Source organism: Marmota monax, unplaced genomic scaffold (genome assembly GCF_021218885.2).
Source record: "Marmota monax isolate L192 unplaced genomic scaffold, Marmota_monax_Labrador192_F-V1.1 WCK01_AAM20220418_F8-fsc00057, whole genome shotgun sequence".
In the NCBI taxonomy this organism is placed as follows: domain Eukaryota; kingdom Metazoa; phylum Chordata; class Mammalia; order Rodentia; family Sciuridae; genus Marmota; species Marmota monax.
Genome location: NW_026693933.1, coordinates 11,734,029 through 11,760,148, shown reverse-complemented (window position 1 = coordinate 11,760,148; position 26,120 = coordinate 11,734,029). Strand labels below are relative to the sequence as shown.

The 26,120-nt window shown below is 39.9% G+C and overlaps 1 protein-coding gene across 5 annotated transcripts in view; it reads right to left on the bottom strand.

Moving 5' to 3' along the window:
* Nucleotides 1–3,441, bottom strand: part of Snx10 (sorting nexin 10) — a 78,567-nt gene extending 75,126 nt beyond the window's left edge. Inside the window, exons 1-2 of one of the 5 annotated variants that reach the window (XM_058585362.1) lie at nucleotides 3,165–3,438; nucleotides 264–346 (exon numbers count right to left, since the gene is read on the bottom strand). The gene's annotated coding sequence lies outside the window, so the exon portion shown is untranslated. Of the gene's footprint in view, nucleotides 1–263; nucleotides 347–3,164 lie in introns of all 5 variants that reach the window. The other 4 variants (XM_058585363.1, XM_046463573.2, XM_046463570.2 and 1 more) reach the window with 4 other exon arrangements.
* Between the last annotated feature and the right edge of the window lie 22,679 nt (nucleotides 3,442–26,120).

Genomic DNA, 26,120 nt, shown 5'->3' with positions numbered 1-26,120 from the left:
GTTGCCTCACTTATAAACAGAGATAAGTGGAACACAAGTTATTACCAACCTGTCTTTCCATAACAAGTGACCCTTTTAGGATCTGAAATTATGGATCCTCTCCCCTAGAATAATACACTTTTGTGTGTAAACATCAGATCATATACTTTTTTGTTTTCGTACAAAGGATTGAACTCAGGGCCCTCAACCACTGAGCCACATCCCCAGCCCTATTTTGTATTTTATTTAGAGACAGGGTCTCACTAAGCTGCTTAGTGCCTCACCTTTGCTGAGACCGGCTTTAAACTCGAAATCCTGCTGTCTCAGCCTCCCCAGCCGCTGGGATTACAGGCATGTGCCAACACACCTGGTCAAAAAATAAAAATTTTTTTAAAGGAATCACATTTGCAGGGGTGGTGGTCACAGACTCCATAAAGCCTATCTCTGTATCCCCAGGATCAAGATACCCAAGGCCTACCATTGGCTTTTAAAAACAAAATACAACAACAACAACAAAAATGTATGTAATCACAAAGTCTTAATTAGAACGGAATCATCTACAGAACTAAGAGCATCCTCTGCAGAAACTGGGAGTGGGGAGTGGTTACTTAGGGAAAATAAATGGAAGTACCAATAAGAGTTGCCCTTGCTTTTGGAAGCCCTTTACAGTCATTCACAGGGGAGTGGCTAAGAATACCAACTCTAGAGCAGGACTGTCTAGTTCAAAAGGAGGATCTACTAGTTATTTGATCTAGGGCTTTGTTCCTCAGTTTCTTCAACTGTAAAAATAAAGAGGAGAAGGATAAAAATAATACCTATCTCAAGACCACTTGATACAGGGCCTAGTACACACTGACCCCTAAATAATTATTATGTTTTATTAAATCTGGGGCATATTGGCTGGGTGGGGTTAAAATTGTGAGCTAGGAGTTTGGGGAGTCATAAATACCTTGATTCTTTAGCTTCCTCAGATGTAAACCAAAGGCAATAACAGAATCTGCCTCATAAGTTTTTTGTGAGGCTTAATTAAACTGCCATATAAAAACTCTTTGGGGGGATGCTGAGAATGGAACATGGTAAGCAAGTGCTCTACCACTGACTGAGCTACGTTCCTGGCCCATAAAAAGTCCTCTTGCAATGCTTGGCTTGTAATAATTACTCAATAAATAGCAGGTAATGTCATTAACTCTGGAAGGGGGAAGGATTATCATTACCTTTTGTTTGTTCATTTCGGAAGAAAAGACAAAAAATGTTATGGCCACAACACCTCAGCTAGCAAGCAATTGTACCAAGATTTCAACTCAGCTGGGTCTAAAACCAGAAGTTATAACCACTACCCTATACAACCAGGTGTTGGAACAGGATTTGGAAAACATGTGTGTTAATTCATACCTACTAGAACTCTAGGAGATAAGACAGACATTTGGCAAAAGCAGTCCAAAATTTGAAGAATTTCCCATGGAGTCAATGATGACCTTGACCAAAGCCCCCTCTTTGCCACTCTTAAACATGAAAGACCTTGTAGGCTGAACCCTGATCTCAACCAGTTCTTTGCTTTCACAAGTAGCTGTTAAACCACAGCCCGACACCAAAAAAAAAGACAAAGAAACCATGACTTAACTAGCAAAGTAAATCCTTAAAATGAAAGTAATGTAATGCTGGGTCTGTGGAAAGATCAAGAGTGCTCTAAAATCAAGTGGAAGTTTTTGTAGCAGAACACAAATGTTTCTCTTGAATTAACACTTTCATTTGGCAAACAATGAAGTAGTTTATTTCTATTTTTTGGATGCCAAACTAAGAACGACTCCTCAATAGTAAAATAAGAGGAAGTAGGCAGCACAGCCCAAAGCAGTGGTGAGAGAAGCAATAGGTCACAGGCAAGAGACTCATCACCACCACCAAGAGCCACCTCCTTGAAAGGCAGGGTCAGCCTGAGCTACTCTGTCAACACAGATTTCTTTAACTGCAAAGTGAAAACAAAATGGACTGGCAGAAGAAACAAGATGATCAGTTAAACAGAAGTCGTTGCTAATCATAATTTCACATTTCCATATATTTATATATTTCTAAGTATATTTTACTTTTCAATCTTTATTCAAGGCTGCCCTATCCTTTAGTCAACTCCTCCTTTAAAAATAAATAAAGGGGGTCTGGAGGGTGGAGCAGTAGAGCACTTGCTTAGCATGCTCAAAGGCCTAGGATCCATCCCCAGCACCACAATCAATCAAGGTCCAGCTGTACACCTGCCTTAGGAATAAGCGTCACTGGAAGTGATGGCAGACACCTCAATCTCACCTCCATTCTCCCATTCAGAAGCCCTATCAGAGATGGACCAATGGTTCGAAGAGTCCCATATCACTGGGACCCACACCCCACAGGAACTAGCCAGATCCCAGGAAAAAAAGCACAGTGTCTGCATTCCAAACCCTGGGCCCACTGCTCCCAAAATAGGGTGGGGCAGGCAGAACTCTGGAGTGGAAGTCGGAAGCCCACCAGGTTCTGGGCCTCCTTCTGCTCCCACTTGGCTGTCCCTGCACTTTCCTCCCAGACCTTAGTTTCTCCTTCAGTACAATGATAGGTTTGATGGAAATCACGTGAAACCTCCCTCCTGCTCTCAATTTCTGATTCCATTATTCTTACATATAAATGTGCTTTGCAGAAATAAAAGCCCTTCCTTTCAAACAGGACATGTTGCTCTACATTCTGCGACCATCCCCCTCAATAATCCTTGTAATTTTAGAAAAGTATGATGCATCCAGAACTGAAAAACAGGCTGTTGCTTTCCTGTGTCACCAAACCTGACAATGTGGATTTTCTCTCCAGCCTTTTCCATCAATCCCACAATCCCACGGAAAAAAAAAAAAAATCTTGCCTACCCCTCCGGATTTCTAAACTCAAAGCTACCTTTTCCTGAATTAGAAAAGAAAACAAAAATACCAACCCAAACCCGGCCAGGTGGAAGATGCCACAGCACTAATTTGGAATCGGAGATTCCACCTCTGCCCCGCCCTCTCCCCGGGGTTCTTTTTGGCCACCAATCTTTAGTTCAACTCATCCCTCTATCTCCCCTAGTTACAAGTCAACCATTTCTTCCTCCCCAGCACATCTCACATGGAAAGGAGGCAGCTCCCGGGCTCCAACCCCAGGGGACTCAAACCTCCTCCCAGCCTGCTAGGAGTCGGCACCTGCGCGCAGCTGGAAGGGCCCCACGTCTTCCTGTGGGAAAGAAGGGGCGGTCGGCTAGTCCCCCGGCCGAGGTGCCCACTCCCCGTGCTGGGGAGGCCTCCGCGGCAGGTCTTCTGTCACTTACGGGCGGCTCCTCCCGGCAGGGCTGGGCAGATCGCACCAGCCGGCGGGCCAGCGGCGGAGTTTGCTGACTCAAAGGCGCGCGGCGGCGGCGGCGAGCGCACACGAGCGCAGCCCCGCGCACGTAGCGGCCCCGCTCCCGCGCTCAGCGCCTGTCGCCCGCGTGTGGCCGCAGGGCCTCCGGCTTCCGCCGCCCGGCGCCACCAGCCCAGGTGCCGCCCTTGGTGCCCCGCCCTCTGGCCTGGTGGACACTAGAGCTGACTGCCGGCGCGGCTGGCGCGCAGGGTACTGCGGCGCCTGGAGTTCTGTGTCATTTAGTCACCCCTTAGCAGTTTAAGTGGCTGAATGACTGAAGGTCGCCTAATATTTCATTTTCAAGCTTGAATTTTTAGACACAGCAGCAGATTATCATTCGGTACTTGCTCCGGGAGCCCTCCTGCCCTATCCCAGAAATCCGGGGAAGAAAGAAATACCCCCATATTTTTTTCAGAAGCTTAAGCTGAAAATGTGCTATAGGCACTTTTGAAATCACCACTTGAAAGCCACCTCGGGCTAGCTAACCTGGTCTCCCTGGGTGCAGGGAGAACTGATGAGTGGGGAGGGGATTGGATAGATGATGTGATAAACAAGAATAGCAGGATGTTAATAGGTGATGGGCATATGGGCTTTCTTCTTTTTTTCAACTTCTCTGCATTTTCATAATAAAACGTTTGGGGATAAAACTATGAGATCCACTAAAGGATTTGAATCGTTAAGGCATTTCCCAAATGGCACCTTGGGCTGTCACCTGTTTGCATGGAAACTCGCAATAATCACTTAAACTGTTAAGGGGTGACTAAATGACACAGAACAATAAAGGTAGCCTAATATTTCACTTTCAAGCTTGAATTTTACCATTAGACACAGCTGCAGATTATCATTCCGTACTTGCTGCTGATTAACATCGAGGGCCATTCGAGGTCTACCTGGAAAATGTACATGTCTGTATTTCACAAGTACACCTCCTATGTTGTTTCATAGCACAACTTCTAAAAATAAGTTTTATCTTAGATCCTGAACTTGTATCTCTGAATCCTAAATCACTAGTATATAATTTCATAAAATTGCACTTGAGTCATAATGTGTGCATGTAATGAATGTAACCATCATCACTTTTGAAGACCAAATTAAAGTGTGTTTTTCAAATTCTTGTATCTTTGCTCCATAAAGAAAAGCATTAACTGGGGGAACAAAATGCAACATGCATGTAAGATTCTAAAAGATTCCAAGATCTTATTTTCTAACTTATTGTCAAGAACATGACTTTACAATTGTGGGCTGAGTAGCAAACAACCCTTGGAGAGTCTACAGGAGGCCATTTAAATATCTCTTAGAATTATGACCCTAACAGAAAGGAACTTATGAAAAGAATTCAGAATAGAAAGAAGCTATAATGGCTGGCCTGATCCTGTAATCCTTGAGGCTCAGGAGACTGAGGCAGGAGTATCTCAAGTACAAAGCCAGCCTCAGCAACTTCGCAAGGCTGTAAGCAGCCTAGTGAGACCCTGTCTCTAAGTAAAATAATAATAATAATAATAATAAAAAGAAGCTGGAGATGTGGCTCAGTAAGAAATATTAGAAAAGAAAAGAAAGGAGTTATAATGGATTTTTTGAACCAATCTGATTTAAAAACTGTCATTTACAACCCGAATCCAGGGGTCTGACGTAAGTGACAGCCACCTTTTTTAGGTTGTAAAATGTTTGTGATACCATCAGTGGGATTGGGTAAATCTGGACTCTGCTGTAGTTAAGAAACCCTGCCTGTTGATAAGATCACCATAAAATTCCTTTTAAGGTCTGGGGATGTGGTTCAGTGGTAAAGTATTGCCTACCATGCATGAGATCTGGGGTTTGATCTCTAGCACTGGGAGAAAATTGCTTTTAAGAAAAAATATCAAAATTCTCACCATGTGAACATTTTAACCCTGAAAAGAATTGAGTATATTTATGAGATTCAAGTCTATGATATTAATATTTTCTTCTAAGAAATCTAGGCACATTTAAATTCTATGTACATGTAATGTTTAAGAGAATTTACCCTATTGGAATAACCATTTGTCTTGTAGTTTGTTTAAGATGTGTAACTTGATTTTAAGGTAAAATATTACTATTAGCAAACAGTATGGAAGCACTCAACATAAATTAAAATTTGCAACATTTATAAATGTAATTTATCAGTTGAGTTACTTATAAATCAACTAAAGAGCCCAACAAGGAAAACCAATACATTTAATTCATAAATGAAAGTTTTTAAATGAAGGTAAAAATGTTTAGAGGTGATTAAGTTTGTTAATGGAATAAAACCCCTTCTTAAGTTGTGTTTTGGTTTGGATGTGAGATGTCCCTACAAAGCTCCTATGTTAATGCAGGAATGTTCAGTGGTTAAGCAATTAGATTATGAGAACTGCAATCTAATCAATTCATTCTAGTTTGAAAGGATTGACTGGGTAATATCTGTAAGCAGGTGTGGCCTGGCTGAGGAGGTGGGTCACTAGAGTTGTGCCCTGAAAGGGTTCATTTTCTCTACAGCCCCTTCTCCTTTCTCTGTCTTTCCTGTTTGTCATGAAGGAGCAATTCCCGCACCAGGTTGTGCCCTTCTGCCATGAAGTTCTGTCTCATCTTGAGCCCAGATCAATGAAGTCGGCCTACCATGGACTGAACCTGAGCCAAAATAAACTTTTCCTCCTCTAAGTTGTCCTTAGCAGGCATTTTGGTCACAGCAATGAAAAGCTGACTAACATAAGTTGTTAAAATTTGGTGGAATTGCCTGGTGCAGTGGCATATGCCTGTAATCCCAGTGGTTTGGGAGCTGAGGCAGGAGGATCATGAGTTCAAAGCCAGCCTCAGCAAAAGCGAGGCACTAAGCAACTCAGTGAGACCCTGTTTCTAAATAAAACACAAAATAGGGTTTGTGTTTTATTTAGATATAAATAAATAAAATAGGATGTGGCTCAGTGGTCGAGTGCCTCTGAGTTCAATTCCTGGTACACCCCCCAAAAAAAATTTGTTGGAGTTCTAAGTAGAATAAGATTAATTATCCAGCCTTAGAAAACTAAGGAAGAGGGGCTGAGTTGTGGCTCAGTGTTACAGCACTTCCGTAGAAGGTGTGAGGCACTGGGTTTGATCCACAGCACCATATAAAAATAAATAAATAAATAAATAAATATTGTGTCCACCTACAACTAAAAATATTTTTTAAATAAAAAAAAAAACCTAAGAGGAATTATACTATGAAACTTGCAATTTCAATAAATATAACATTGTAAAAATAGAATCATATAATATTTTCTGTCCACAAAAACTATTTTTGGATGCACCAAAAAGTTTTTACATTAACAACTGCTACCATTTCTGTCTTGATGTGAGTGCCTTATACTGGGGGAAAGGTGGTATTTTGCATCTTTGTACCTAGGACTGACTGTAGTGGGAGCTCTAGAGAAAGCCCTCACTTCCCTGTTGTATTTGTGGTGGCTACAACACTGATAAGCCTTCATGAAGCTCTGTTCTCACCTAAATCCTGCCTTGAGTGACTTCTAGTGTTAGGATATCTGGATTCAAATCATGGCTTTACTACTGCCTGCTTGGGGATCATGGAAAAACAACTTAAACTTTCTGGGCCTCATTTCCTTTCTGAAAAAGGGGGGATGATAACACCAGCACCAGCTTCGTATTGTGCTTGTGAAGGTTAAATGAAACACCACAGGAAATGCTCTTAGAACTGTGCTGGGCACAAAGTAAGCACTCTGTAAATTTTAGCTGTTATCATAACTTGATCCAATCTCTCCTGTCTCTGACCTAAGTGCATTGAGACACATGAAAGAAAGCTGTCTTCACTCCCGCCTCTCACCAATCGGATCCTTCTTCCATCTCTTGAAAAAATTGCAAAATCCACAAGGCAGAAAAAATGGAATTTGCCTGGGCTCAGTGTTCAGAAATTATAATTAGCTGATACTAAATATTAAGACATATTTAAAACCATGCTATTTGTTTGTTTTGGAGACAGGGTCTTGCTATGTTACCCAGGGTGGCCTTAAACTTATGATCATTCTGTCCCAGCCACCAAGCATCTGGGATCATAGGCATGTGCCACCACACCCAGCTTTTAAAAACACTGGAGTTTTTAATGTGCATAATGGTCTTGCCTTCTTAAAAAAACACTGTCATAGGAGCTATTTATATGTACAAAAGATGATTTTTATTATTCATCAAACAACTAATAAAGGAATGTGAAGGAAAATGTAAACAAATGACAATTTGGATTTTTTTCTTTTTTTAATTTATTTATTTTTAGTTCTCGGCGGACACAACATCTTTGTTGGTATGTGGTGCTGAGTATTGAACCCGGGCCGCACGCATGCCAGGCGAGCGCGCTACCGCTTGAGCCACATCCCCAGCCCGACAATTTGGATTTTGATTTCTGATCTTGCAACAGATTCATCTGTTTTCAAAAACATAAAGACATTCCAGATTAATGTAAATAAAAATAGCCACTGTTGGACATTAATGTTTTTTTCAAAACATTTCTTCTGTGTATTCTTCCCCAAAAAAATGAGACTAGAAAAAAATTTTTTCAGACAGCTTACCTATTTGTAAGATAAAGGGGCCTAGACTGCCCATCCATCTGCCCAATTCTCCTCTTCCTTATGTTTGTTAGTGGGCTACTATTCTCCTAGTTAACACCCAAAATCTGCTAACTTTGGTACTGGCTTTGCATTACTCTCTTACCCTGGCACTCTGTTATGGTTTGGACATGAGGTGTTCCTGAAAAGCTCCTGTATTAATGCAGAAATGTTCAGAGGTGGAATGACAGGATTATGAGAGCTGTAACCTAATTAGGCCATCCTTGTTTGAATGGACTGACGAGTGATAACTGTAGGCAGATGGGGTGTGGCTGGAGAAGGTGGGTCACTGAGTCTTTCCCCAAAAGGGTGCATCTGCCCTGCGGTCCCTTCCCTTCCCCCTACCCCCTTCTCTTTTATCCCCCTCTCTATTTCCCAGCCATGATGCATCCCCTTACCTCAGTACCAGATCAATGGAGTCAGCTGAACAAAGACTAAACCTCTGGAACCGTGAACACAAAATAAACCTTTCCTCCTCTAAGTTATGCTTGTCAAATATTTTGGTCACAGCAATGGCAAACTAACATTAAATAAGGATGAAGATGAACCTGATGCTATTAAACTTGTAACCTCAAAAAATCTAATATTGTAAAAATAGCAACAAAATAATATTTTCTGTGCATAAAACTCCAAGCTCCAAGATCCATACCTTGATCTTGGCTGGATTATGATGGGACTCACCCTCTGCTTTCTATTCTCCTCCCAATATGTTCCACACTCCCAGAATCCTACCATAACTTCTCCATGGTGACCAAAGTTAGCCATTTTTATTTTATTTTTTTTTTACTTTATTTTTTTTAGTCATACATGACAGTAGAATGCATTTTGATATATAATACATACATGGAATGTACATACATCAATCATATTGTCTATTCTATTCTGCTGCCCTTCCTATCCTCCCTACTCCTCCCCTCCTCTCCCATCCTTTCTCTCTATCCAATCTAATGTGATACAAAAAGTTAGCCATTTTTAAACATCATTAGCAACAGAACCTTTCTTCAAATGAGCCCTACTTATAAAACAGGAAAGACTGTATTTCATTATTATACATTTGTTTGATGAATTCAATTTTGTAACATTTGCTCATATAAAGACATGAGAAGGTATCTTGTGAAACACCAACATTTGAATCAAGGGTTTGATTTCAAACTTCTAATCAGTGTCAATATGCAATTTTTTTTAATATTTACTTTTTAGTTTTCGGCGGACACAACATCTTTGTTTGTATGTGGTGCTGAGGATCGAACCTGGGCCGCAGGCATGCCAGGTGAGCGCACTACCGCTTGAGCCACATCCCCAGCCCGCAATGTTGTTTTTTTTTTTTTCTCTTCATTCACTATTGAGAATATGCTTATCTATTCAGAGAAGTACTTGCAAAAGATAACAGTTTGTAAACAGTTTAAGTTGTCCTCCAATCCAAACAACAATCCTCCCTCAGTCTCTGTTGGCAATTGTATCCAGGACCTCCAAGGATACCAAAATTCTGCAATGCTTAAGTACCTTATATAAAATGGTGTAGTATTTGCATATAACCTTCATATATCTTCCCATAAACACTATATCATCTCTAGATTATTACAATATCAAATACAATGTAAATTCTATATAAATAGTTGTCATACTGTATCATTTAGGGAATAATGGCAAGGGGGGAAAGTCTGTACATGTTCCATACAGAAGCAATTTTCTTAAATATTTTGATTTATGATTGATTGTACTCACAGATGTGGAACCTGTGGATATGAAGGGATGACTGTATTCAGAAAATATTGAAATTTGTGTTTCAAAGATGAAGCACTGAAAATATATAATACATCATCATGCTCTTTCTTTTTATTTACTTGTGTTTATTTATTTATTGCACTGGGGATTGAACCCAAAGGCATTTTACCACTGAATTACATCACCAATCCTTTTAATTTTTTTTTTTTTTTTGAGATAGTCTTGCTAAGTTGCTCAGGCTGTTCTCAAACTTACAATTCTCCTGCCTCAGCCTCCTAAGTCACTGGGGTTACAGGTGTACCCCACCACACCTCATCCCTATTACAAGTAGAAAATTCAGGTAAAAAGGCCAATCCTTACAATAAGTGCCATCATGCCTATAATGGGAATTATCATCATCCAGGATGTTAAATGTTCACTTGTCTTTGAATAGACAATAAGAGCACACATCCAAAGAAAGAGGTGGGTACCTTGCCTAGAATCTCACAGGATGCATCATGTCATAATACTAGAGTGATGTCCTGTCCATTCTGGTCTATCAAAAAAGCCTTAAAAATAAATAAATAAATTTCTTAAAGCCTTAATAAGGAAAAGGGAGACAAAGAAGAGAAGGAGGAGGAGAACAAAAAAGTTTTGCATTATCAAAAACTGCATTTTTAAAAACATTGGTTTAAATGATGAACTTTATGTTATTATTATGAACCCAAAAGAACAAACTGGTTAGTTAAAACTGACAAAAAACAAAGTTTGGTATTACTGAGCATATCTTGAACATAAACTCAGTCCCAAGTCATCTGATTTCTAGGTCTTTGATGTAAACTGCAGTGTAGGATAACTAGCACTAACAGTCAACCAACAAGAGACCAGTGAAGAAGCCAACCCCAGGACAGAGCAGATAGACAAAGGTAGTACTAGTTCTGCATCATGGGTGTATTACACTCAATGACCATTTGGAGGCAGTAGAGTGCAGTGGTGAAGGCTCAGACTCCAGCACCTAAAAACTTCCTTCTACAATCCCAAAGCTTCTACAGTCCTTCCTTCCATATCTAGGAGGATTAGAATTCATTCCAGGACCCTTGTGGAGGATGCTCAATTCAAGAACGCTTAGGTCCCTTATATAAAACGGTGTAGTATTTACATATAACCTATTCACCTCCTCCCATATACTTTCAATAATCTCTAGATTGTCTACAATACTTAATAAAATATAAATACTGTGTAAATAGTTGTTACATTACATTGTTTCAAGAATAATAACTTTGGGGCTGGGGATGTGGCTCAAGCGGTAGCGCCCTTCGCCTGGCATGCGTGTGGCCCGGGTTCGATCCTCAGCACCACATACAAACAAAGATGTTGTGTCCGCCGAAAACTAAAAAATAAATATTAAAAAAATTCTCTCTCTCTCTCTCTCTCTCTCTCTCTCTCTCTTTACCACTCTTTAAAAAAAAAAGAGAATAATAACTTTAAAAAGTCTGTAGGTGTTCAGTAAAATTCTTTTTTTTTTTCCAAAATGTTCCAATCCTTGATTGAATCTGAGGATGTTAAACATGTGGATACAGCCAGATAACTTGGACAAGTCATTTTACCTGTCCAGCCTAAGTTTTCTTAGCTGTGAAATAGTACATACCCAGTTGATTGCTATTAGTGAATAATGTATACAAACGTTTAGCCCAGTACTGGTCCAGAGTAAGAAAGGACTTAATAAATATTACCTAGATGTTATAATTTTTAATGCACATCTTTCCTGAATAAATGGTTACATAATATCCAAAGTTCATATCATAGAAACTTGTGCAGAAGAGGATATACTTATATGCATTTAAACAATTTTCTCTTAACGGAGACACACAGGCTTCATTGTTTGGTGCTCGGAATTGAACCCAGGGCCTTGTGCAAGGCAACCACTCTACCAACTGAGTTAGAGCTCCAGCCCACACAGGCCTTCTTTAAAAAATAACTCCCCCCTGTTTATGTCTGAAATGTCTCTGAAAGGATAAACTTTGATGAGAAGTAGATGGAGGCAAGAGTGGGAGGAAGATAACTTTTATGTCGTTTTGAACTATGCAGATGTTATAAAGTGCATTTGAAAACAGAGAGACAAGTACCAAAGATGCTGCAAGGGTGGAAAAACTTATTAACAGGAAAAAGGCATACAAATTTATTTAATACAAGTTTACATGACATGGGAGTCCCCATAAGGAAATGAAGACCCAAAGCAATTATGGTCAATCACTTATGTACTGAATTAGACAAAGTATAGTAAGCTCTGAGGAGGCCTAAAAAATAAGAGTTATTTTAAAAAGATCCATATCAAACTTTCTTGGTCTTGACTTCTCATCTTTGATGATAATAATGCTGCATCTTTCATGTGTGATTTTCATCTTCTACTTTTTTTTTTTAACAATCACTTTCTTTTTTTTTAAGAGAGAGTGAGAGAGGGAGAGAGAGAGAGAGAATTTTAATATTCATTTTTTAGTTACCAGTGGACACAACATCTTTGTTTTGTGTGTGGTGCTGAGGATCCAACCCGGGCAGCTCACATGCCAGGCGACTGAGCTACCGCTTGAGCCACATCGCCAGCCCTCATCTACTTTTAAAAAACTAAAGGAAATTCTGAGTAATCTTGTAGTTGCTGTTTTTGTTTTGTTTTGTTTTGTGCTTTCATTCAAAATTTGCCGCAGCCCGGCTGGCTGGGCAAAATAACGGGGGTGGGGGGGGTGACCAACAATTTGTATAGATTGATACAGCAGGAGTGGAAGCCGTTTATTGCAGGACAGGAGCAGTATTTATACATTCCACACAGCTTATCTAATTAACATAAACTAGATACAGCAGTCAACCAATCAGGAATCTCCACACTTAATGGCTCCCTTTTGTTACTTCTCAAACCACTCCCTCTGGCATTTTGCCAGGCACCATCCAGACTTGTTTACCAACGCTAACATTCCCCTGGCAAAATGCCAGGTGTTATTTTGACTTGTTTACAGACTCTAACAAAAATCATCAGTATGGGGCTGGGGATGTGGCTCAAGCGGTAGCACGCTTGCCTAGCATGCGTGTGGCCTTGGTTCAATCCTCAGCACCACATACAAACAAAGATGTTGTGTCTGCTGAAAACTAAAAAATAAATATTAAAAAAAAAATCATCAGTATGCCATAGCAACTTATTTGGTGGTTGCATATTCTTTTTTTTTTCTTTAATCAAGTGTTCACATGTTTTTTTTTTTAATTGGTAAATTCCTTTCCATAGGAGTCATATCAATTTTTTATTGATTTTATATGACAGCGGAATGCATTACAATTCATATTACATATATAGAGCACTTTTTTCATATCTATGATTGTATATAAAGTATTCACACCAATTCGTGTCTTCATATATGTACTTTGGATAATGATGTTCATCACATTCCACCACCATTTTTAAACCCCCAAGCTCCCTCCCTTCCCCTCCCTTCCCCTCTACCCTATCTAGAGTTTCTCTATTCCTCCCATGCTCCCTCTCCCTACCCCACTATGAATCAGACTCCTTATGTCAGAGAAAACATCCGGCATTTGTTTTTTGAGGATTGGCTAACTTCACTTAGCATTATCTTCTCCAACTGCATCCATTTACCTGCAAATGCCATGACTTTATTCTCTTTTATTGCTGAGTAATATTCTATTGTGTATATATGGCACGTTTTTTTTTAATCATTCATCCATTGAAGGACATCTAGGTTGGCTCCACACAGTTCAGCTATTGTGAATTGTGCTGCTATAAACATTGATGTGCTGTGTCCTTGTGGTATGCTGTTTTTAAGTCCTTTGAGTATAGACCGATGCTGGGAGCCATTAGCCAAGTAGGTATGACAATTTCCTTGCCAGCGTACCCCATGTTGCTGACATGTTGCAGTGACATTGAATGTTAAGTGACCTTGCTCAAGGACCAAGGCAGATTAGGGTGTTCCCGGTTTTAAGATAATCGTGTTTAGGGCGTTCCCAGTCTAGGTTCCAGGTTTAAGGTTTAAGATTATTCCTGCTGGGAATAGGGCGTATCCTGCTGCCTGAGTTCCCCTTGAGTTCTCACGGGATTCAGACAGTATATTTTGGAGATAGAAGCCCAGTGGAGGTGAATTTGGGAGAGAAGGTGGATTTGGGAAGAGAACGTGGATTTCCCCAGAACGTGATTGTAGACGGCTGGTGTGAGTTCGGGAATAAAGAGTTGCTGTTTGAATCTACAAGCTGTGTGGTGGCTCGTGATTGTGTGCCCAGCCAGACTGCGGCATTTGGTGGCCCGTACGGGGAACTTCTGAAGCTTAGAGGTAAGTGAAATTGCTCGCCCCTGAGGAAGAGCGAAAGAATGGGTGACCAACTCAAAAAACAATGTGTTATTGTTTTGATTTATCTTGTTTTTGTTTCAAGCTGCCTATCCCTAGAAATTTCTCAGGCAAACTGGAAAAAATGGTTGACTAAAGGTTTGAAGTTTGTCGGCCCTGAGGAAGAGAAAATTGATACAACGATTTTTTATTCCGTTTTTGTTTCATTCAGTTTCGGCTTTGTTTTGTGCTATCTTATTGGGTTGCGTTATCTTTATAGTAGATTAGAAATTAGTAAAAAACAAACCGAAAAGATGTTAAGTAAATTGTTAGAGGTTCAGACCATGGAGAAAGACATTTTAGATCAAGCAAAAGAGAAGGTCTCTCGAGCTAGTCAGACAGAGGAAGAAAATTTAAAGGAAAAGGGGTTGTTAGGAAAAAGGCTACAACAGGAGGCTGTTACTAACTCCATTTTATCACAAGAGGGCGTAATTCAACCAACAGCCCCACCGATGGAGACAGCTGAGTGGCCCTCAAACCCCGTAGTTGATAAATGGGATCCTGAGACAGGACCTCAAAGATTAGCATGCCCTGTACTTGAACAGGCAGGAGGGCAGCGAATTCACCGTGCTTTAGATTTTAAAACAGTGAAGCAGTTAAAGGAGGCTGTAACAACCTATGGCCCCCAAGCTCCCTTCACGGTAAGCATGGTCGAGTCCATTACTAACTTGGACATGACGCCAGCAGATTGGGCTAGCATGTGTAAATCTGTACTAAATGGAGGACAATATTTGTTATGGAAGGTTGCCAATGAGGAATTTTGCATGGAGACAGCTAGGCGAAATGCAGCAGCCGGTTACCCTCAAAGAAATCTAGATATGTTGTTAGGAAAAGGACCTTATGAGGGTCAACGGCAACAAATTGAATATGATCCTGCTATATATGCACAAATTGCTGCAGACGCAGTTAGGGCATGGAAGACTTTACAAGGACATGGAGATTTACAAGGTAAGCTATCTAAGGTAATACAGAGAGCTAATGAACCTTACGCTGACTTTGTAGATAGGCTAATTCAAACGGCTGCCAAAATTTTTGGGGATACAGAACAAGCAATGCCATTAATAAAACAACTGGCTTATGACCAAGCAAATCGTTGCTGCAGAGAGGTTATTAGACCATGGAGACATGAAGATTTAAACACATATATTAAATTATGTAGAGATATTAATGAACAAGGGCAAGTCTTGGCAGCTGCAGTACAACAGGCTTTAGATGCCAGGCCAAAAACATGCTATGATTGTGAACAAACAGGACATTTTAAAAGGAATTGCCCCATAGGAGGAGGGTTTAACAAAAGTAGGTATCAAAGGAATAGAATACCGGGTATTTGCCCACGATGCCGTAGAGGGAGACATTGGGCTAATGAATGCCGTTCTCAAACCACCATAGAAGGTACTCCCTTATCAAAAAACGGACAAAGACCAGGTATTTATCCACGATATCGTGGAGAAAGGCATCAGGCTCCATTGCCAAAAAACGGACAGGGGGGCCCAATGCTCCGGGGCCCACAACCACAAATATACGGGGCAGTGGAGGATCCCAGCAACACCATCAGGGTAGTGCCCAGGACACATTGTCCATTAAATCCCTCATCAGACAAACCCGAGGGAGCGCAGGGTTGGACATCTGTGCCTCTGCCAGAGCAGTATTAACTCCAGAGATGGGAGTTCAAATCATTCCCACAGGAGTAAAAGGACCTCTTCCCTAAGGAACAGTAGGCTTATTATTGGGACGTAGTTCATCTACATTAAAAGGACTTATGATAAGTCCTGGGGTAATTGATCCCGATTATGTAGGTGAAATAAAAATTATAGCTAGTTCTCCAAGAGGTATATCAGTAATTTCACCTGGAGATAGAATAGCACAGTTGTTAATAATACCCAGCCTACATAATAAATTTCCTAGTCATAGTGTAGAAAGAGGTTCCAGGGGATTAGGCTCCACAGGTGTAGATTGGGCTATGTTGTCTTTAAATTTAGATTCTCGCCCAATGCTAAAACTAAATATTCAAGGTCATGAGTTTAATGGGCTACTGGACACAGGAGCTGACCTTAGCATTATATCTCGTCAAGAATGGCCAAAACATTGGCCATTACAACAAGCCACTCAAACGCTTCGAGGCCTAGGAGTGGCGACTAATCCCCATAGAAGTTCTATGATATTAGATTGGAAGGATCCTGAAGGATGTGAAGGAACTATACAGCCATATGTATTGGATCATCTTCCTATAAATTTATGGGGACGAGATGTCCTAGATCAATTAGGTTTGACGTTAACAAATAACATCAATCCTAATGCGCCCACTACTAGGGCTAGACAAGGCTTTAGGAAAGAAAAAAGATTAGGAAAACAAGGGCAAGGTATAGCAGCACCAGTACAAATAGATCAAGGAACAGACAGACATGGGTTGGATTTTCAGAAAGGGCCACTGAGACAATCAAAATTACTTGGAAATCAGAAAGACCAGTGTGGGTTCCTCAGTGGCCCCTGACTAAAGAAAAGATACAAGTAGCCCATGATCTGGTCAAACAACAATTAGCGGAAGGACATATACAACCTGGTAAATGGAGATTATTGCAAGATTTAAGAGCCATTAATAATGAGATGGTTATTATGGGACCTGCTCAATCAGGGATTCCTCAATTGTCTGCTTTGCCAAAAACCTGGCATGTTTTAGCTATAGATATTAAAGATTGTTTTTTTTCAATTCCAATTCATCCCGAGGATAGTCCACGTTTTGCATTTACTATCCCTGCATTAAATCATGAAGGTCCTGATCAGAGATATGAATGGAAAGTACTCCCTCAAGGGATGGCTAACAGTCCAACTATGTGTCAAATATATGTTAACAAAGCAATCCAGCCACTTAGAAATCAAAATCCTGAACTACAAATATTTCACTATATGGATGATGTATTATTGGCACATAAAGATAAAAACATATTGCTGGAATGTTATGCCACACTTACAAACTTATTAAAAAATTATAATCTAGAGATAGCAATAGATAAAGTACAATTAAATTTTCCAATTAATTATTTAGGAGTTCTATTATCCTCAACCATGGTCCGTCCACCAAAAATTCAAATACGAGTAGATCAACTCAAATCACTTAACGACTTTCAAAAGTTATTGGGAGACATAAATTGGATAAGGCCTTATCTAGGTATACCAACAGGAGAGTTGGGACCTTTATTTGATATTCTAAAAGGTCCATCAGATCCAAATTCACCCCGCATGTTAACTCCTAAAGCAAGAAAGGCATTAAAAATTATTGAAACATATATGGAAAACATACATTTGGATAGAATTGATATAAGTTTGCCTTTATTATTTATTGTACTACCAACAAAAAATATTCCTACAGGAGTATTTTGGCAAGAAGGTCCATTATTGTGGATACATTTACCTTATTCTCCTAACACTATTCTTACTAGGTATCCTGAGGCTGTAGGACAATTAATACTCAAAGGAATAAAAGCAGCGAAGGGAGTGTTTGGAATTTCTCCCAATAAAATTATTACTCCATATACTATGGATCAAATTGATGAGTTAGCTAATGAGTTAAATACTTGGGCAATAATCATGTGTAAATCTAATGTTTCATTTGATAATCATTTACCATCTAATCCTTTGTTGTCTTTTTGGTCTAAGCATCCTGTAGTTTTTCCTAAAATGACAAGAAAAACACCTATCATGAATGCTCCAAATATATTCACTGATGGGTCAAATAATGGTACAGCAGCAGTAGTTACCCCTGATCAAACTTTTACATTTTTAGTACCCAAACAATCAGCTCAAAAGGTAGAGCTTAATGCAGTTTTACAAGCTTTTTTGATGTTTAAAGATTCTGTATTTAATTTATTTTCTGATAGTCAGTATGTAGTTAATGCTATAGTATCTCTTGAAGATGCCGGTAGGATTTCCCCTTCTTCTACTGTTTTCTCTTTGTTTTCCACTATACAAAGTCTAATCTGGGACAGAAAAGATCCATTCTTTATAGGACATATTAGGGCACATACAGGATTGCCTGGAGCCCTTAGTTTAGGCAATGATTTAGCAGATAAAACTACACATGACATACATATTTTCTCTACATTTGAAGAAGCTACAAATTTTCATAAAAGGTTTCATGTTAATGCTAATACTTTACAAAAGCGTTTTAAAATAACTAAGGAACAAGCCAGACATATAATAAAACAATGTCAAAATTGTGTGACATTTTTACCACAAGTTAATCTTGGAGTCAATCCTAGAGGACTGATACCTAACCATATTTGGCAGATGGACGTCACACACTTGCCAGAATTTGGAAAATTAAAATATTTACATGTTACAGTCGATACTTCTTCTGGATTTTTGATGGGCTCCCTTCATGCCGGAGAAAAAACTAAAGATGTTATAGCTCATTGCTTACAAAATTTTGCCACTGTGGGCGTTCCTAAACAGTTAAAAACCGATAATGGTCCTGGCTATACCTCTACCTCTTTTAAACAATTTTGCTCATCATTTGGTATTACTCATATAACAGGAATCCCATACAATCCACAGGGACAAGGCATAGTTGAAAGAGCTCATCAAACTATTAAAACATACTTATTAAAGCAAAAAGAGGGAATTGGAAGGGGGTATATATCCCCCAAAGATAAACTTAAAATAACGCTTTTTACTCTAAACTTTTTAAATTTGGATTCATCAGGACTTAGTGCTGCGGAAAGGCATATGTATCCAAAAAATGTACATAAGCCTAAAGTACTTTGGAAAGATATTCTAACAGGACAATGGAAAGGTCCTGACCCAGTGATTGTCTGGAGTCGGGGGTCTGTTTGTGTTTTTCCACAGGGAGAACAGCAGCCCATTTGGATTCCAGAGAGATTAACTAAAACAGTTTCTACAGATCGAAAAGAAGATGATTTGACTCAAATCCATAACAGTTGATATCCAGAACTCCAGCTTGGCCATTCTTACATCTGCGACAGTGATTAACCAGGATGCTTTTTTCAATAGCTATTTTATTATTGCATTTTTCCACATCATAAGGTTCTATTTTTATTTTTTGAGCTCATACAAACCTAGGTTAATGTTTTTCTGATCAGTTTTATTTTTTGACTGTGGAGTTTTTAAACATTGCAATGGAGATTTCACCTAGGTAAAGCTACAAGGCCTTTACTATTTTCTTATGTGTTGTACGTTTGTGTACACTCTTGTGTTTTGTGTTGTATGTCTGTATGTGCGTATGTCCATATTTCTTGTATGAGGAGCGCTCATGAAAAAATGGATCCGAATTATTATTATTTTTTTATTCACGTGATTTAAATGGTTTAATTTAAATTAGGTAAACAGCTGTTAAGGATTGTTTTTAAAGGTGGTTAACAGATCTGCTTGTTTACTAATTTAAATTAGGTAAAAAGCTGTTAAGGATTGTTTTTAAAGTAGGTTAACAGATCTGTTTGTTTACTTTCACCTTTCCTTTTCATTATATTTAATAATTCTTTTCAGGATAATATCTCTTTAGCATCATTGCCAGAATTCCTATCTCCATCCCAGTGCCGGTGAAGAACTCAACAAGTAATGCTCAATCAAAGAGTCAACTTACTTTGGGAGGAAACGGATTTTGGGAGGAAATGGACATATTGATAGATTCCTCTGCTTTGAACTGCTTGCAGAACTTGCCTGGACTATGTAACTATCGTTTGGTGCAGCGAATTGTGGTATTGCTGGCATATCTTTGCTGATGGTGTCACCAGTGATGCAATTTTTCCCAAGGAGCCGTCAATTGGCTTGGTGTCGTGGCATTTCTGTATCCTCCTCCCTTCTGCTAGTGATGGTCTAAAATTTGGGGGCCAATGGCTTATGCTGGACCGGTAGTCAGTGACGGGTATGATCCAATTGCAGTGGTATCAACCTAAGACAGGAGGCTGACGCCTAAAGGTCAGTTTTCCGATGACGGGTAAGAACCATATGTTGAATTGGACAACCTACCAGGCACGGTCCATAAGCCACATTAACCTCACTCCCCCACTGGCACCAAGGCCAAATTTGGGGGCCAACAGAGGTGAGGCAAAGAACCTCACCCCCCCACTGGTGCATAGACCTATCCACAAGTATGGCTGTATGCTGGACCGGTAGTCAGTGACGGGTATGATTCAATTGCAGTGGTATCAACCTAAGACAGGAGGCTGACGCCTAAAGGTCAGTTTTCCGATGACGGGTAAGAACCATATGTTGAATTGGACAACCTACCAGGCACGGTCCTTAAGCCACATTGCTTGTTGTTTAATTAATCAGAAGGGGGGAGATGCTGGGAGCCATTAGCCAAGTAGGTATGACAATTTCCTTGCCAGCGTACCCCATGTTGCTGACATGTTGCAGTGACATTGAATGTTAAGTGACCTTGCTCAAGGACCAAGGCAGATTAGGGTGTTCCCGGTTTTAAGATAATCGTGTTTAGGGCGTTCCCAGTCTAGGTTCCAGGTTTAAGGTTTAAGATTATTCCTGCTGGGAATAGGGCGTATCCTGCTGCCTGAGTTCCCCTTGAGTTCTCACGGGATTCAGACAGTATATTTTGGAGATAGAAGCCCAGTGGAGGTGAATTTGGGAGAGAAGGTGGATTTGGGAAGAGAACGTGGATTTCCCCAGAACGTGATTGTAGACGGCTGGTGTGAGTTCGGGAATAAAGAGTTGCTGTTTGAATCTACAAGCTGTGTGGTGGCTCGTGATTGTGTGCCCAGCCAGACTGCGGCAGACCGAAAAGAGGGATAGCTGGGTCAAATGGTGGTTCTGTTCCCAGTTTTCCAAGGAATCTCCATACTGCTTTCCCTATTGGCTGTACCAAGTTGCAGTCCCACCAGTAATGTATGAGCATACCTTTTTCCCCACATCCTCGCCAACACTTATTGTTATTTGTCTTCATAATAGCTGCCATTCTTATAGGAGTGAGATGAAATCTTAGAGTAGTTTTGATTTTCATTTCTCTAATTGCTAGAGATGATGAACATTTTTTCATATATTTGTTGAGTGACTGTATATCTTCTGAGAAGTGTCTGTTCAGGTCCTTGGTCCATTTATTGATTGGGTTATTTGTTTGTTTGTTATATTTATTTTTTAGGTGTAGATGGACACAACACAATGCCTTTATTTTTATGTGGTGCTGAGGATCAAACTCGGGTCCTGCCAGTGCTAGACAAGCGCACTACCGCTGAGCCACAATCCCAGCCCGTGTTTAGCTTTTTGAGTTCTTTATATACCCTAGAGATTAGTGCTCTATCTGATGTGTGAGGGATAAAAATTTGCTCCCAAGATGTAGGCTCTCTATTCACCTCACTGATTGTTTCTTTTGCTAAGAAGAAACTTTTTAGTTTGAACCCATCCCATTTAGTGATTCTTTTTTTTTTTTAATTTTTAATATTTATTTTTTAGTTATTGGCGGACATAACATCTTTGTATGTGGTGCTGAGGATCGAACCCGGGCCGCACGCATGGCAGGCGAGCGCGCTACCACTTGAGCCACATCCCCAGCCCCCCATTTAGTGATTCTTGATTCTAATTCTTACGCTATAAGAGTCTTATTAAGGAAGATGGGGCCTAATCCCACATGATGAATACTAGGGCCTACTTTTTCTTCTATTAGATGCAGGGTCTCTGGTTTAATTTCTAGGTCCTTGATCCACTTGAGTTAAGTTTTGTGCACGGTGAGAGATAGGGGTTTAATTTCATTTTGTTGCATTTGGATTTCCAGTTTTCCCAGCACCATTTGTTGAAGAGGCTATCTTTTCTCCAATGTATGTTTTGGGCACCTTTGTCTATTTTGTGGGCTAGTCTCTGTGTCCTCTATTCTGTACCATTGGTCTACCAGTCTGTTTTTGTGCCAATACCATGGTCACATATTCTTTTTTTTTTAATATTTATTTTTTAGTTTTCGGCAGACACAACATCTTTATTTGTATGTGGTGCTGAGGCTCGAACCCAGCGCCGCACGCATGCCAGGCGAGCGTGCTACCGCTTGAGAGCCACATCCCCAACCCCGTCACATATTCTTAACTCCCTCAATCTGAACAGACAACTTACAAAAGAAGTACCAGTATTATATGTTTCGACAGTCAACTTAGTCAAAAAAAGCTCAGAGTATTATGTGTGTATAGGGGGTATTTTCTTGCTCTGCTCATAAGAATGTAAATTGAAGAAATAATTTTGGAGAGCAGCTTGGCAGTGTTCTACCAAAACTAAAATCATGCATAGCCTGTGGCCCAGCAATACCATTTCTCAGTATCCCTCCTACAGAAACCCTCACACATGAGCCTGCGAAGGTACATACAAGGATGGACATTGCAGTATTGCTTGTATAAGCAAAAAACTGGAAGCACATTCAATGTTCACCAATGCAGAAATGTTTAATCTGTAGTACATCCATAGTGTAGCATACTATGCATCACACACTCACACACACACACACACACAAATTAGTCTATATGCATTTGACATTGAGAAATCTTGAGACATGTTAAGTGAGAAGGGCAAGATTGCAAGTAATATAGTGTGCACTATTTATATAAAATAAGTTTAAATTATAAAACTTGTCCTTTTAACGTAAATACATATATTCCAGCATGTGAGTATATGGTCCAGAAGGACAATTTCAGATTTTCCAGAGGTTCTCTGGGGAGGATGACCCAGCCGTGCTATTAGCCCAAGTTTTTCAAGGCTCTCTCTCTCTCTCTCTCTTTTTTTTTTATTTTATTTTTTTTATATTTGGACACAATATCTTTATTTCACTCAATTATTTTTTACATGGTGCTGGGGATCAAACCCAGGGTCCCACGTGTGTGAGATGAGCACTCTACTGCTGAGCCACAACCCTAGCTCCATCTCTCTCTTTTTTTTTTAACTTAATGCTTCTTTTTAAAATTATTTTTATATATGTTCAGTTGTTGATGGATCTTTATTTTATTCACTTATAAAATGAATAAAATGCAGTACTGATACTCGAACCCAGTGCCTCACACATACTAGGCAAGCATTCCACTGAGCCACAACCCCAGCTCTCAAGGCTCTCTTTCTTCCAGACAATTTACTGCTATCAGCTGCAACACTGTCATTTAAAAACATCAAAATTTATTACCCTGTGACTAGTGCCCCCTAGGATTGTTCATGGCACCACCTGCATAGTTATCCTGTGACCATCAAGGACATTTCCTCTAATGATTGAGTTTTTTCACAATGCCACAAATCTGGTTTTATTCTGAGTCTGTACAAAGTAAGTTAACTGGCCACATGGATAAAAACCAGTAAGTTTTCAATGTGTTATAATTTTGTATGTAACACACTTCAGTGTACAAAGGTGGCTAAGTTCCAATAAATTGGGGTTTGTGAACTATGGTATGGTTATGTCATTATCAACATCAGAGACATTGCTTCCAAGTTCAGGGAGGATTTTAGCAGTAGTGACCCTTGGATACTAGACAAATTGGTTGCCTTTTACATCCTTCCTTTCAGATAGCAGGAATGCAGTTAATTCTTGCATATTTTTTTTTTTTACTCAGTACAGGTAGTGCCAGGGAGGGATTAATTTTCTTGCTCTTTTTATTTGCAATAGTGATTGCTCATCACAGCCTAGCATATCTTTGCAATATTAAACAATTCAAATTACTGTTAGGTTTCTATATATGTGGGTTTGGACATAACATGAGTAAAATGTGATACTGATTTTTTTGGGGGGGTATCAAGGATTGAACTCAGGGGCATTCAAACACTGAACCACATCCCCAGCACTATTTTGCATTTTATTTAGAAACGGTCTCACTGAGTTGCTTAGTGCCTCATTTTTGCTGAAGCTAATTTTGAACTCACTATCCTCCTGCCTCGCCCTCCCAAGCTGTTGGGATTATAGGCATGCACCACCATACCTGAATGATTCTGATTTTTTACATATTAAAATTGTGAAGAATTTTCTTTGTTTGAAATATTATTTTTAATCACATCAAAATGACCAGTGTAGGCAAATAATTTTTTTAAATTCTATGTTTGTTAAATATAATGAAGTTTCAACCCACCATATTAAGCACACCTGTCTAATCCCAGCTACTCAGGAGGCTGAGGCAGGAAGATCACAAGTTCAAGGCCAGCCTTGGGCAACTTACTGAGAACCGGACTCAAAAGAGAAAATTAAAACAAACTAGGAATGTAGCTCAGTGGTAGAGTGTTTGCCTACTATGCATGATGCCCTGGATTCATTCAATTCCCAGCACCATTAAAAAAAATGTATATATATTGTATATACATGTGTTATTTTGCTTTTTAATTCTAACAATTGATATACATTTATATAATTTTTGCTCTTCAATTATAATCATTGATATTGGATGTTTTAGAAGAATAATTTGGGAAACATTGAATTTTGATTAAAAATATTCAAATTTTGTTCATTTGACTTATAACTACATCTTATTTTTAGACCTTTACTATCAATAGAAAACAAATTACATGACAATCTTAATGATGATAACAATAAAATCAATAATGTAGCTAAAATGAAAAATTATGAAATAAACATGTACTAATTTATGGATTATGAAAGCATGTTTTATATGTCATTCATATAAGCATCACCAGTCAATCAGCAGAACACCCAGACATGCCCAATAATATTAAGTTGAGTCATCTTTGATATTTTACCAAATGTCAATCACTTAAAAAACATGAGTATGAACATATTTTTCAATTTTGACACTATGAAGGTGGATCTGTCAAGGTGATAGAATAGATTATAATTCATTTAACAGTTAGTCAGCTTGATTTATAACTTGTAAACATTTAGACATTTGATGAGTGTCTCTATTTTACACTTGGCCCAGGACCTGCAAATGTTAGGGGCACAATTATGGATATGTGGGGGAGGGGAGTACAGAATACCACACTATACATAAATATTTCAAGATATACCATAGACCTAAATGTGACAGACAAAACTAGTAGCTTCTGGATGAAAACTTGCAGGACTTTGAGATGCACAGAGGTGTTATTTTTGTTTTTGTTTTTTTTTTTTTAAGTATAAAAAGCATTAATCGTCAAGAAAAATGTGAGGAATTGCAGACATTAAAATTAAGAACTTCTGTTCATCAGGACACCATTAAGAGGCGTCGGCTCCGCGACCGAGTGGCTGCCGTGGAGGGGAGCTCACAACCGCAGACTTAGGGCTCCCTCCGGATTAGGGGTCAGGTGGGAGGAGCGAAGCTCAGGGGCCGAGGGCGGCGACGCGAAAGACCTGTAAACCTCCAGTCCCCTTCGCGATCGCCACCTCTAGGCAGTCCTCCGGCTTCGCAGCCCGCAGTCCGTCCCAGCCCACGCCCAGCGCCCACCCTAACCTTCCGCCTGCGCACTGCGGATCGGGATCCTGCACCTTCTCCCACCAGTGACTCGACCTAGCTCTTATCCTCATCGCCTTATCACCAGACTTGCGTAAATGCAGCCTCACTGGGGACCCCTTTAACACAGTCAGAGCTCGGATCTGGGCCACATTCCTTAACTCATCCTCACCGCTCTGGCAATCAAGGCTAGCACTCGAGCAAAACTCTCCCAAACCCTTCAGGTTTATCCTTTTGTGGCTCGGCTTTCTCATCCTCATACCCCTCAAACCCCTACTCAGTTCCCCAAGGTCTGCTCATCACAAACAGCCTCCCTCTGATCTCCTCTCATTGAAGACCTACTACCAAAGTGCGTGCCATCCTTTCTTCTTGGCGACTGTGATTACATCAGCCTTATTCAAAGTCTGAGGTGTACTTTCTTGTCCTCACAGACTCAGCCCCTAACTTCCTAGCTCACCGTATACTTCTTTTCCCGCTCCTACCTTCCTGAGCACATCCCATCCCTAAGTCTTTGCTAAATTATCCCTCAACTCTTGCTGCCTCGGTTCCTACCACCACCTCCCAAATCCTCTTAAAAAAAAAAAAAAAAAGGAAAGAGCCATTAAGGGGGGGGGGGGGGCGCTGGGGTTGTGACTCAGTGGTAGAGCACCTCATATGTGTGAGGCACTGGGTTCAATCCTCAGTGCCCCATATAAATAAATGAATAAAATAAAGATCCATCAACAACTAAAGAT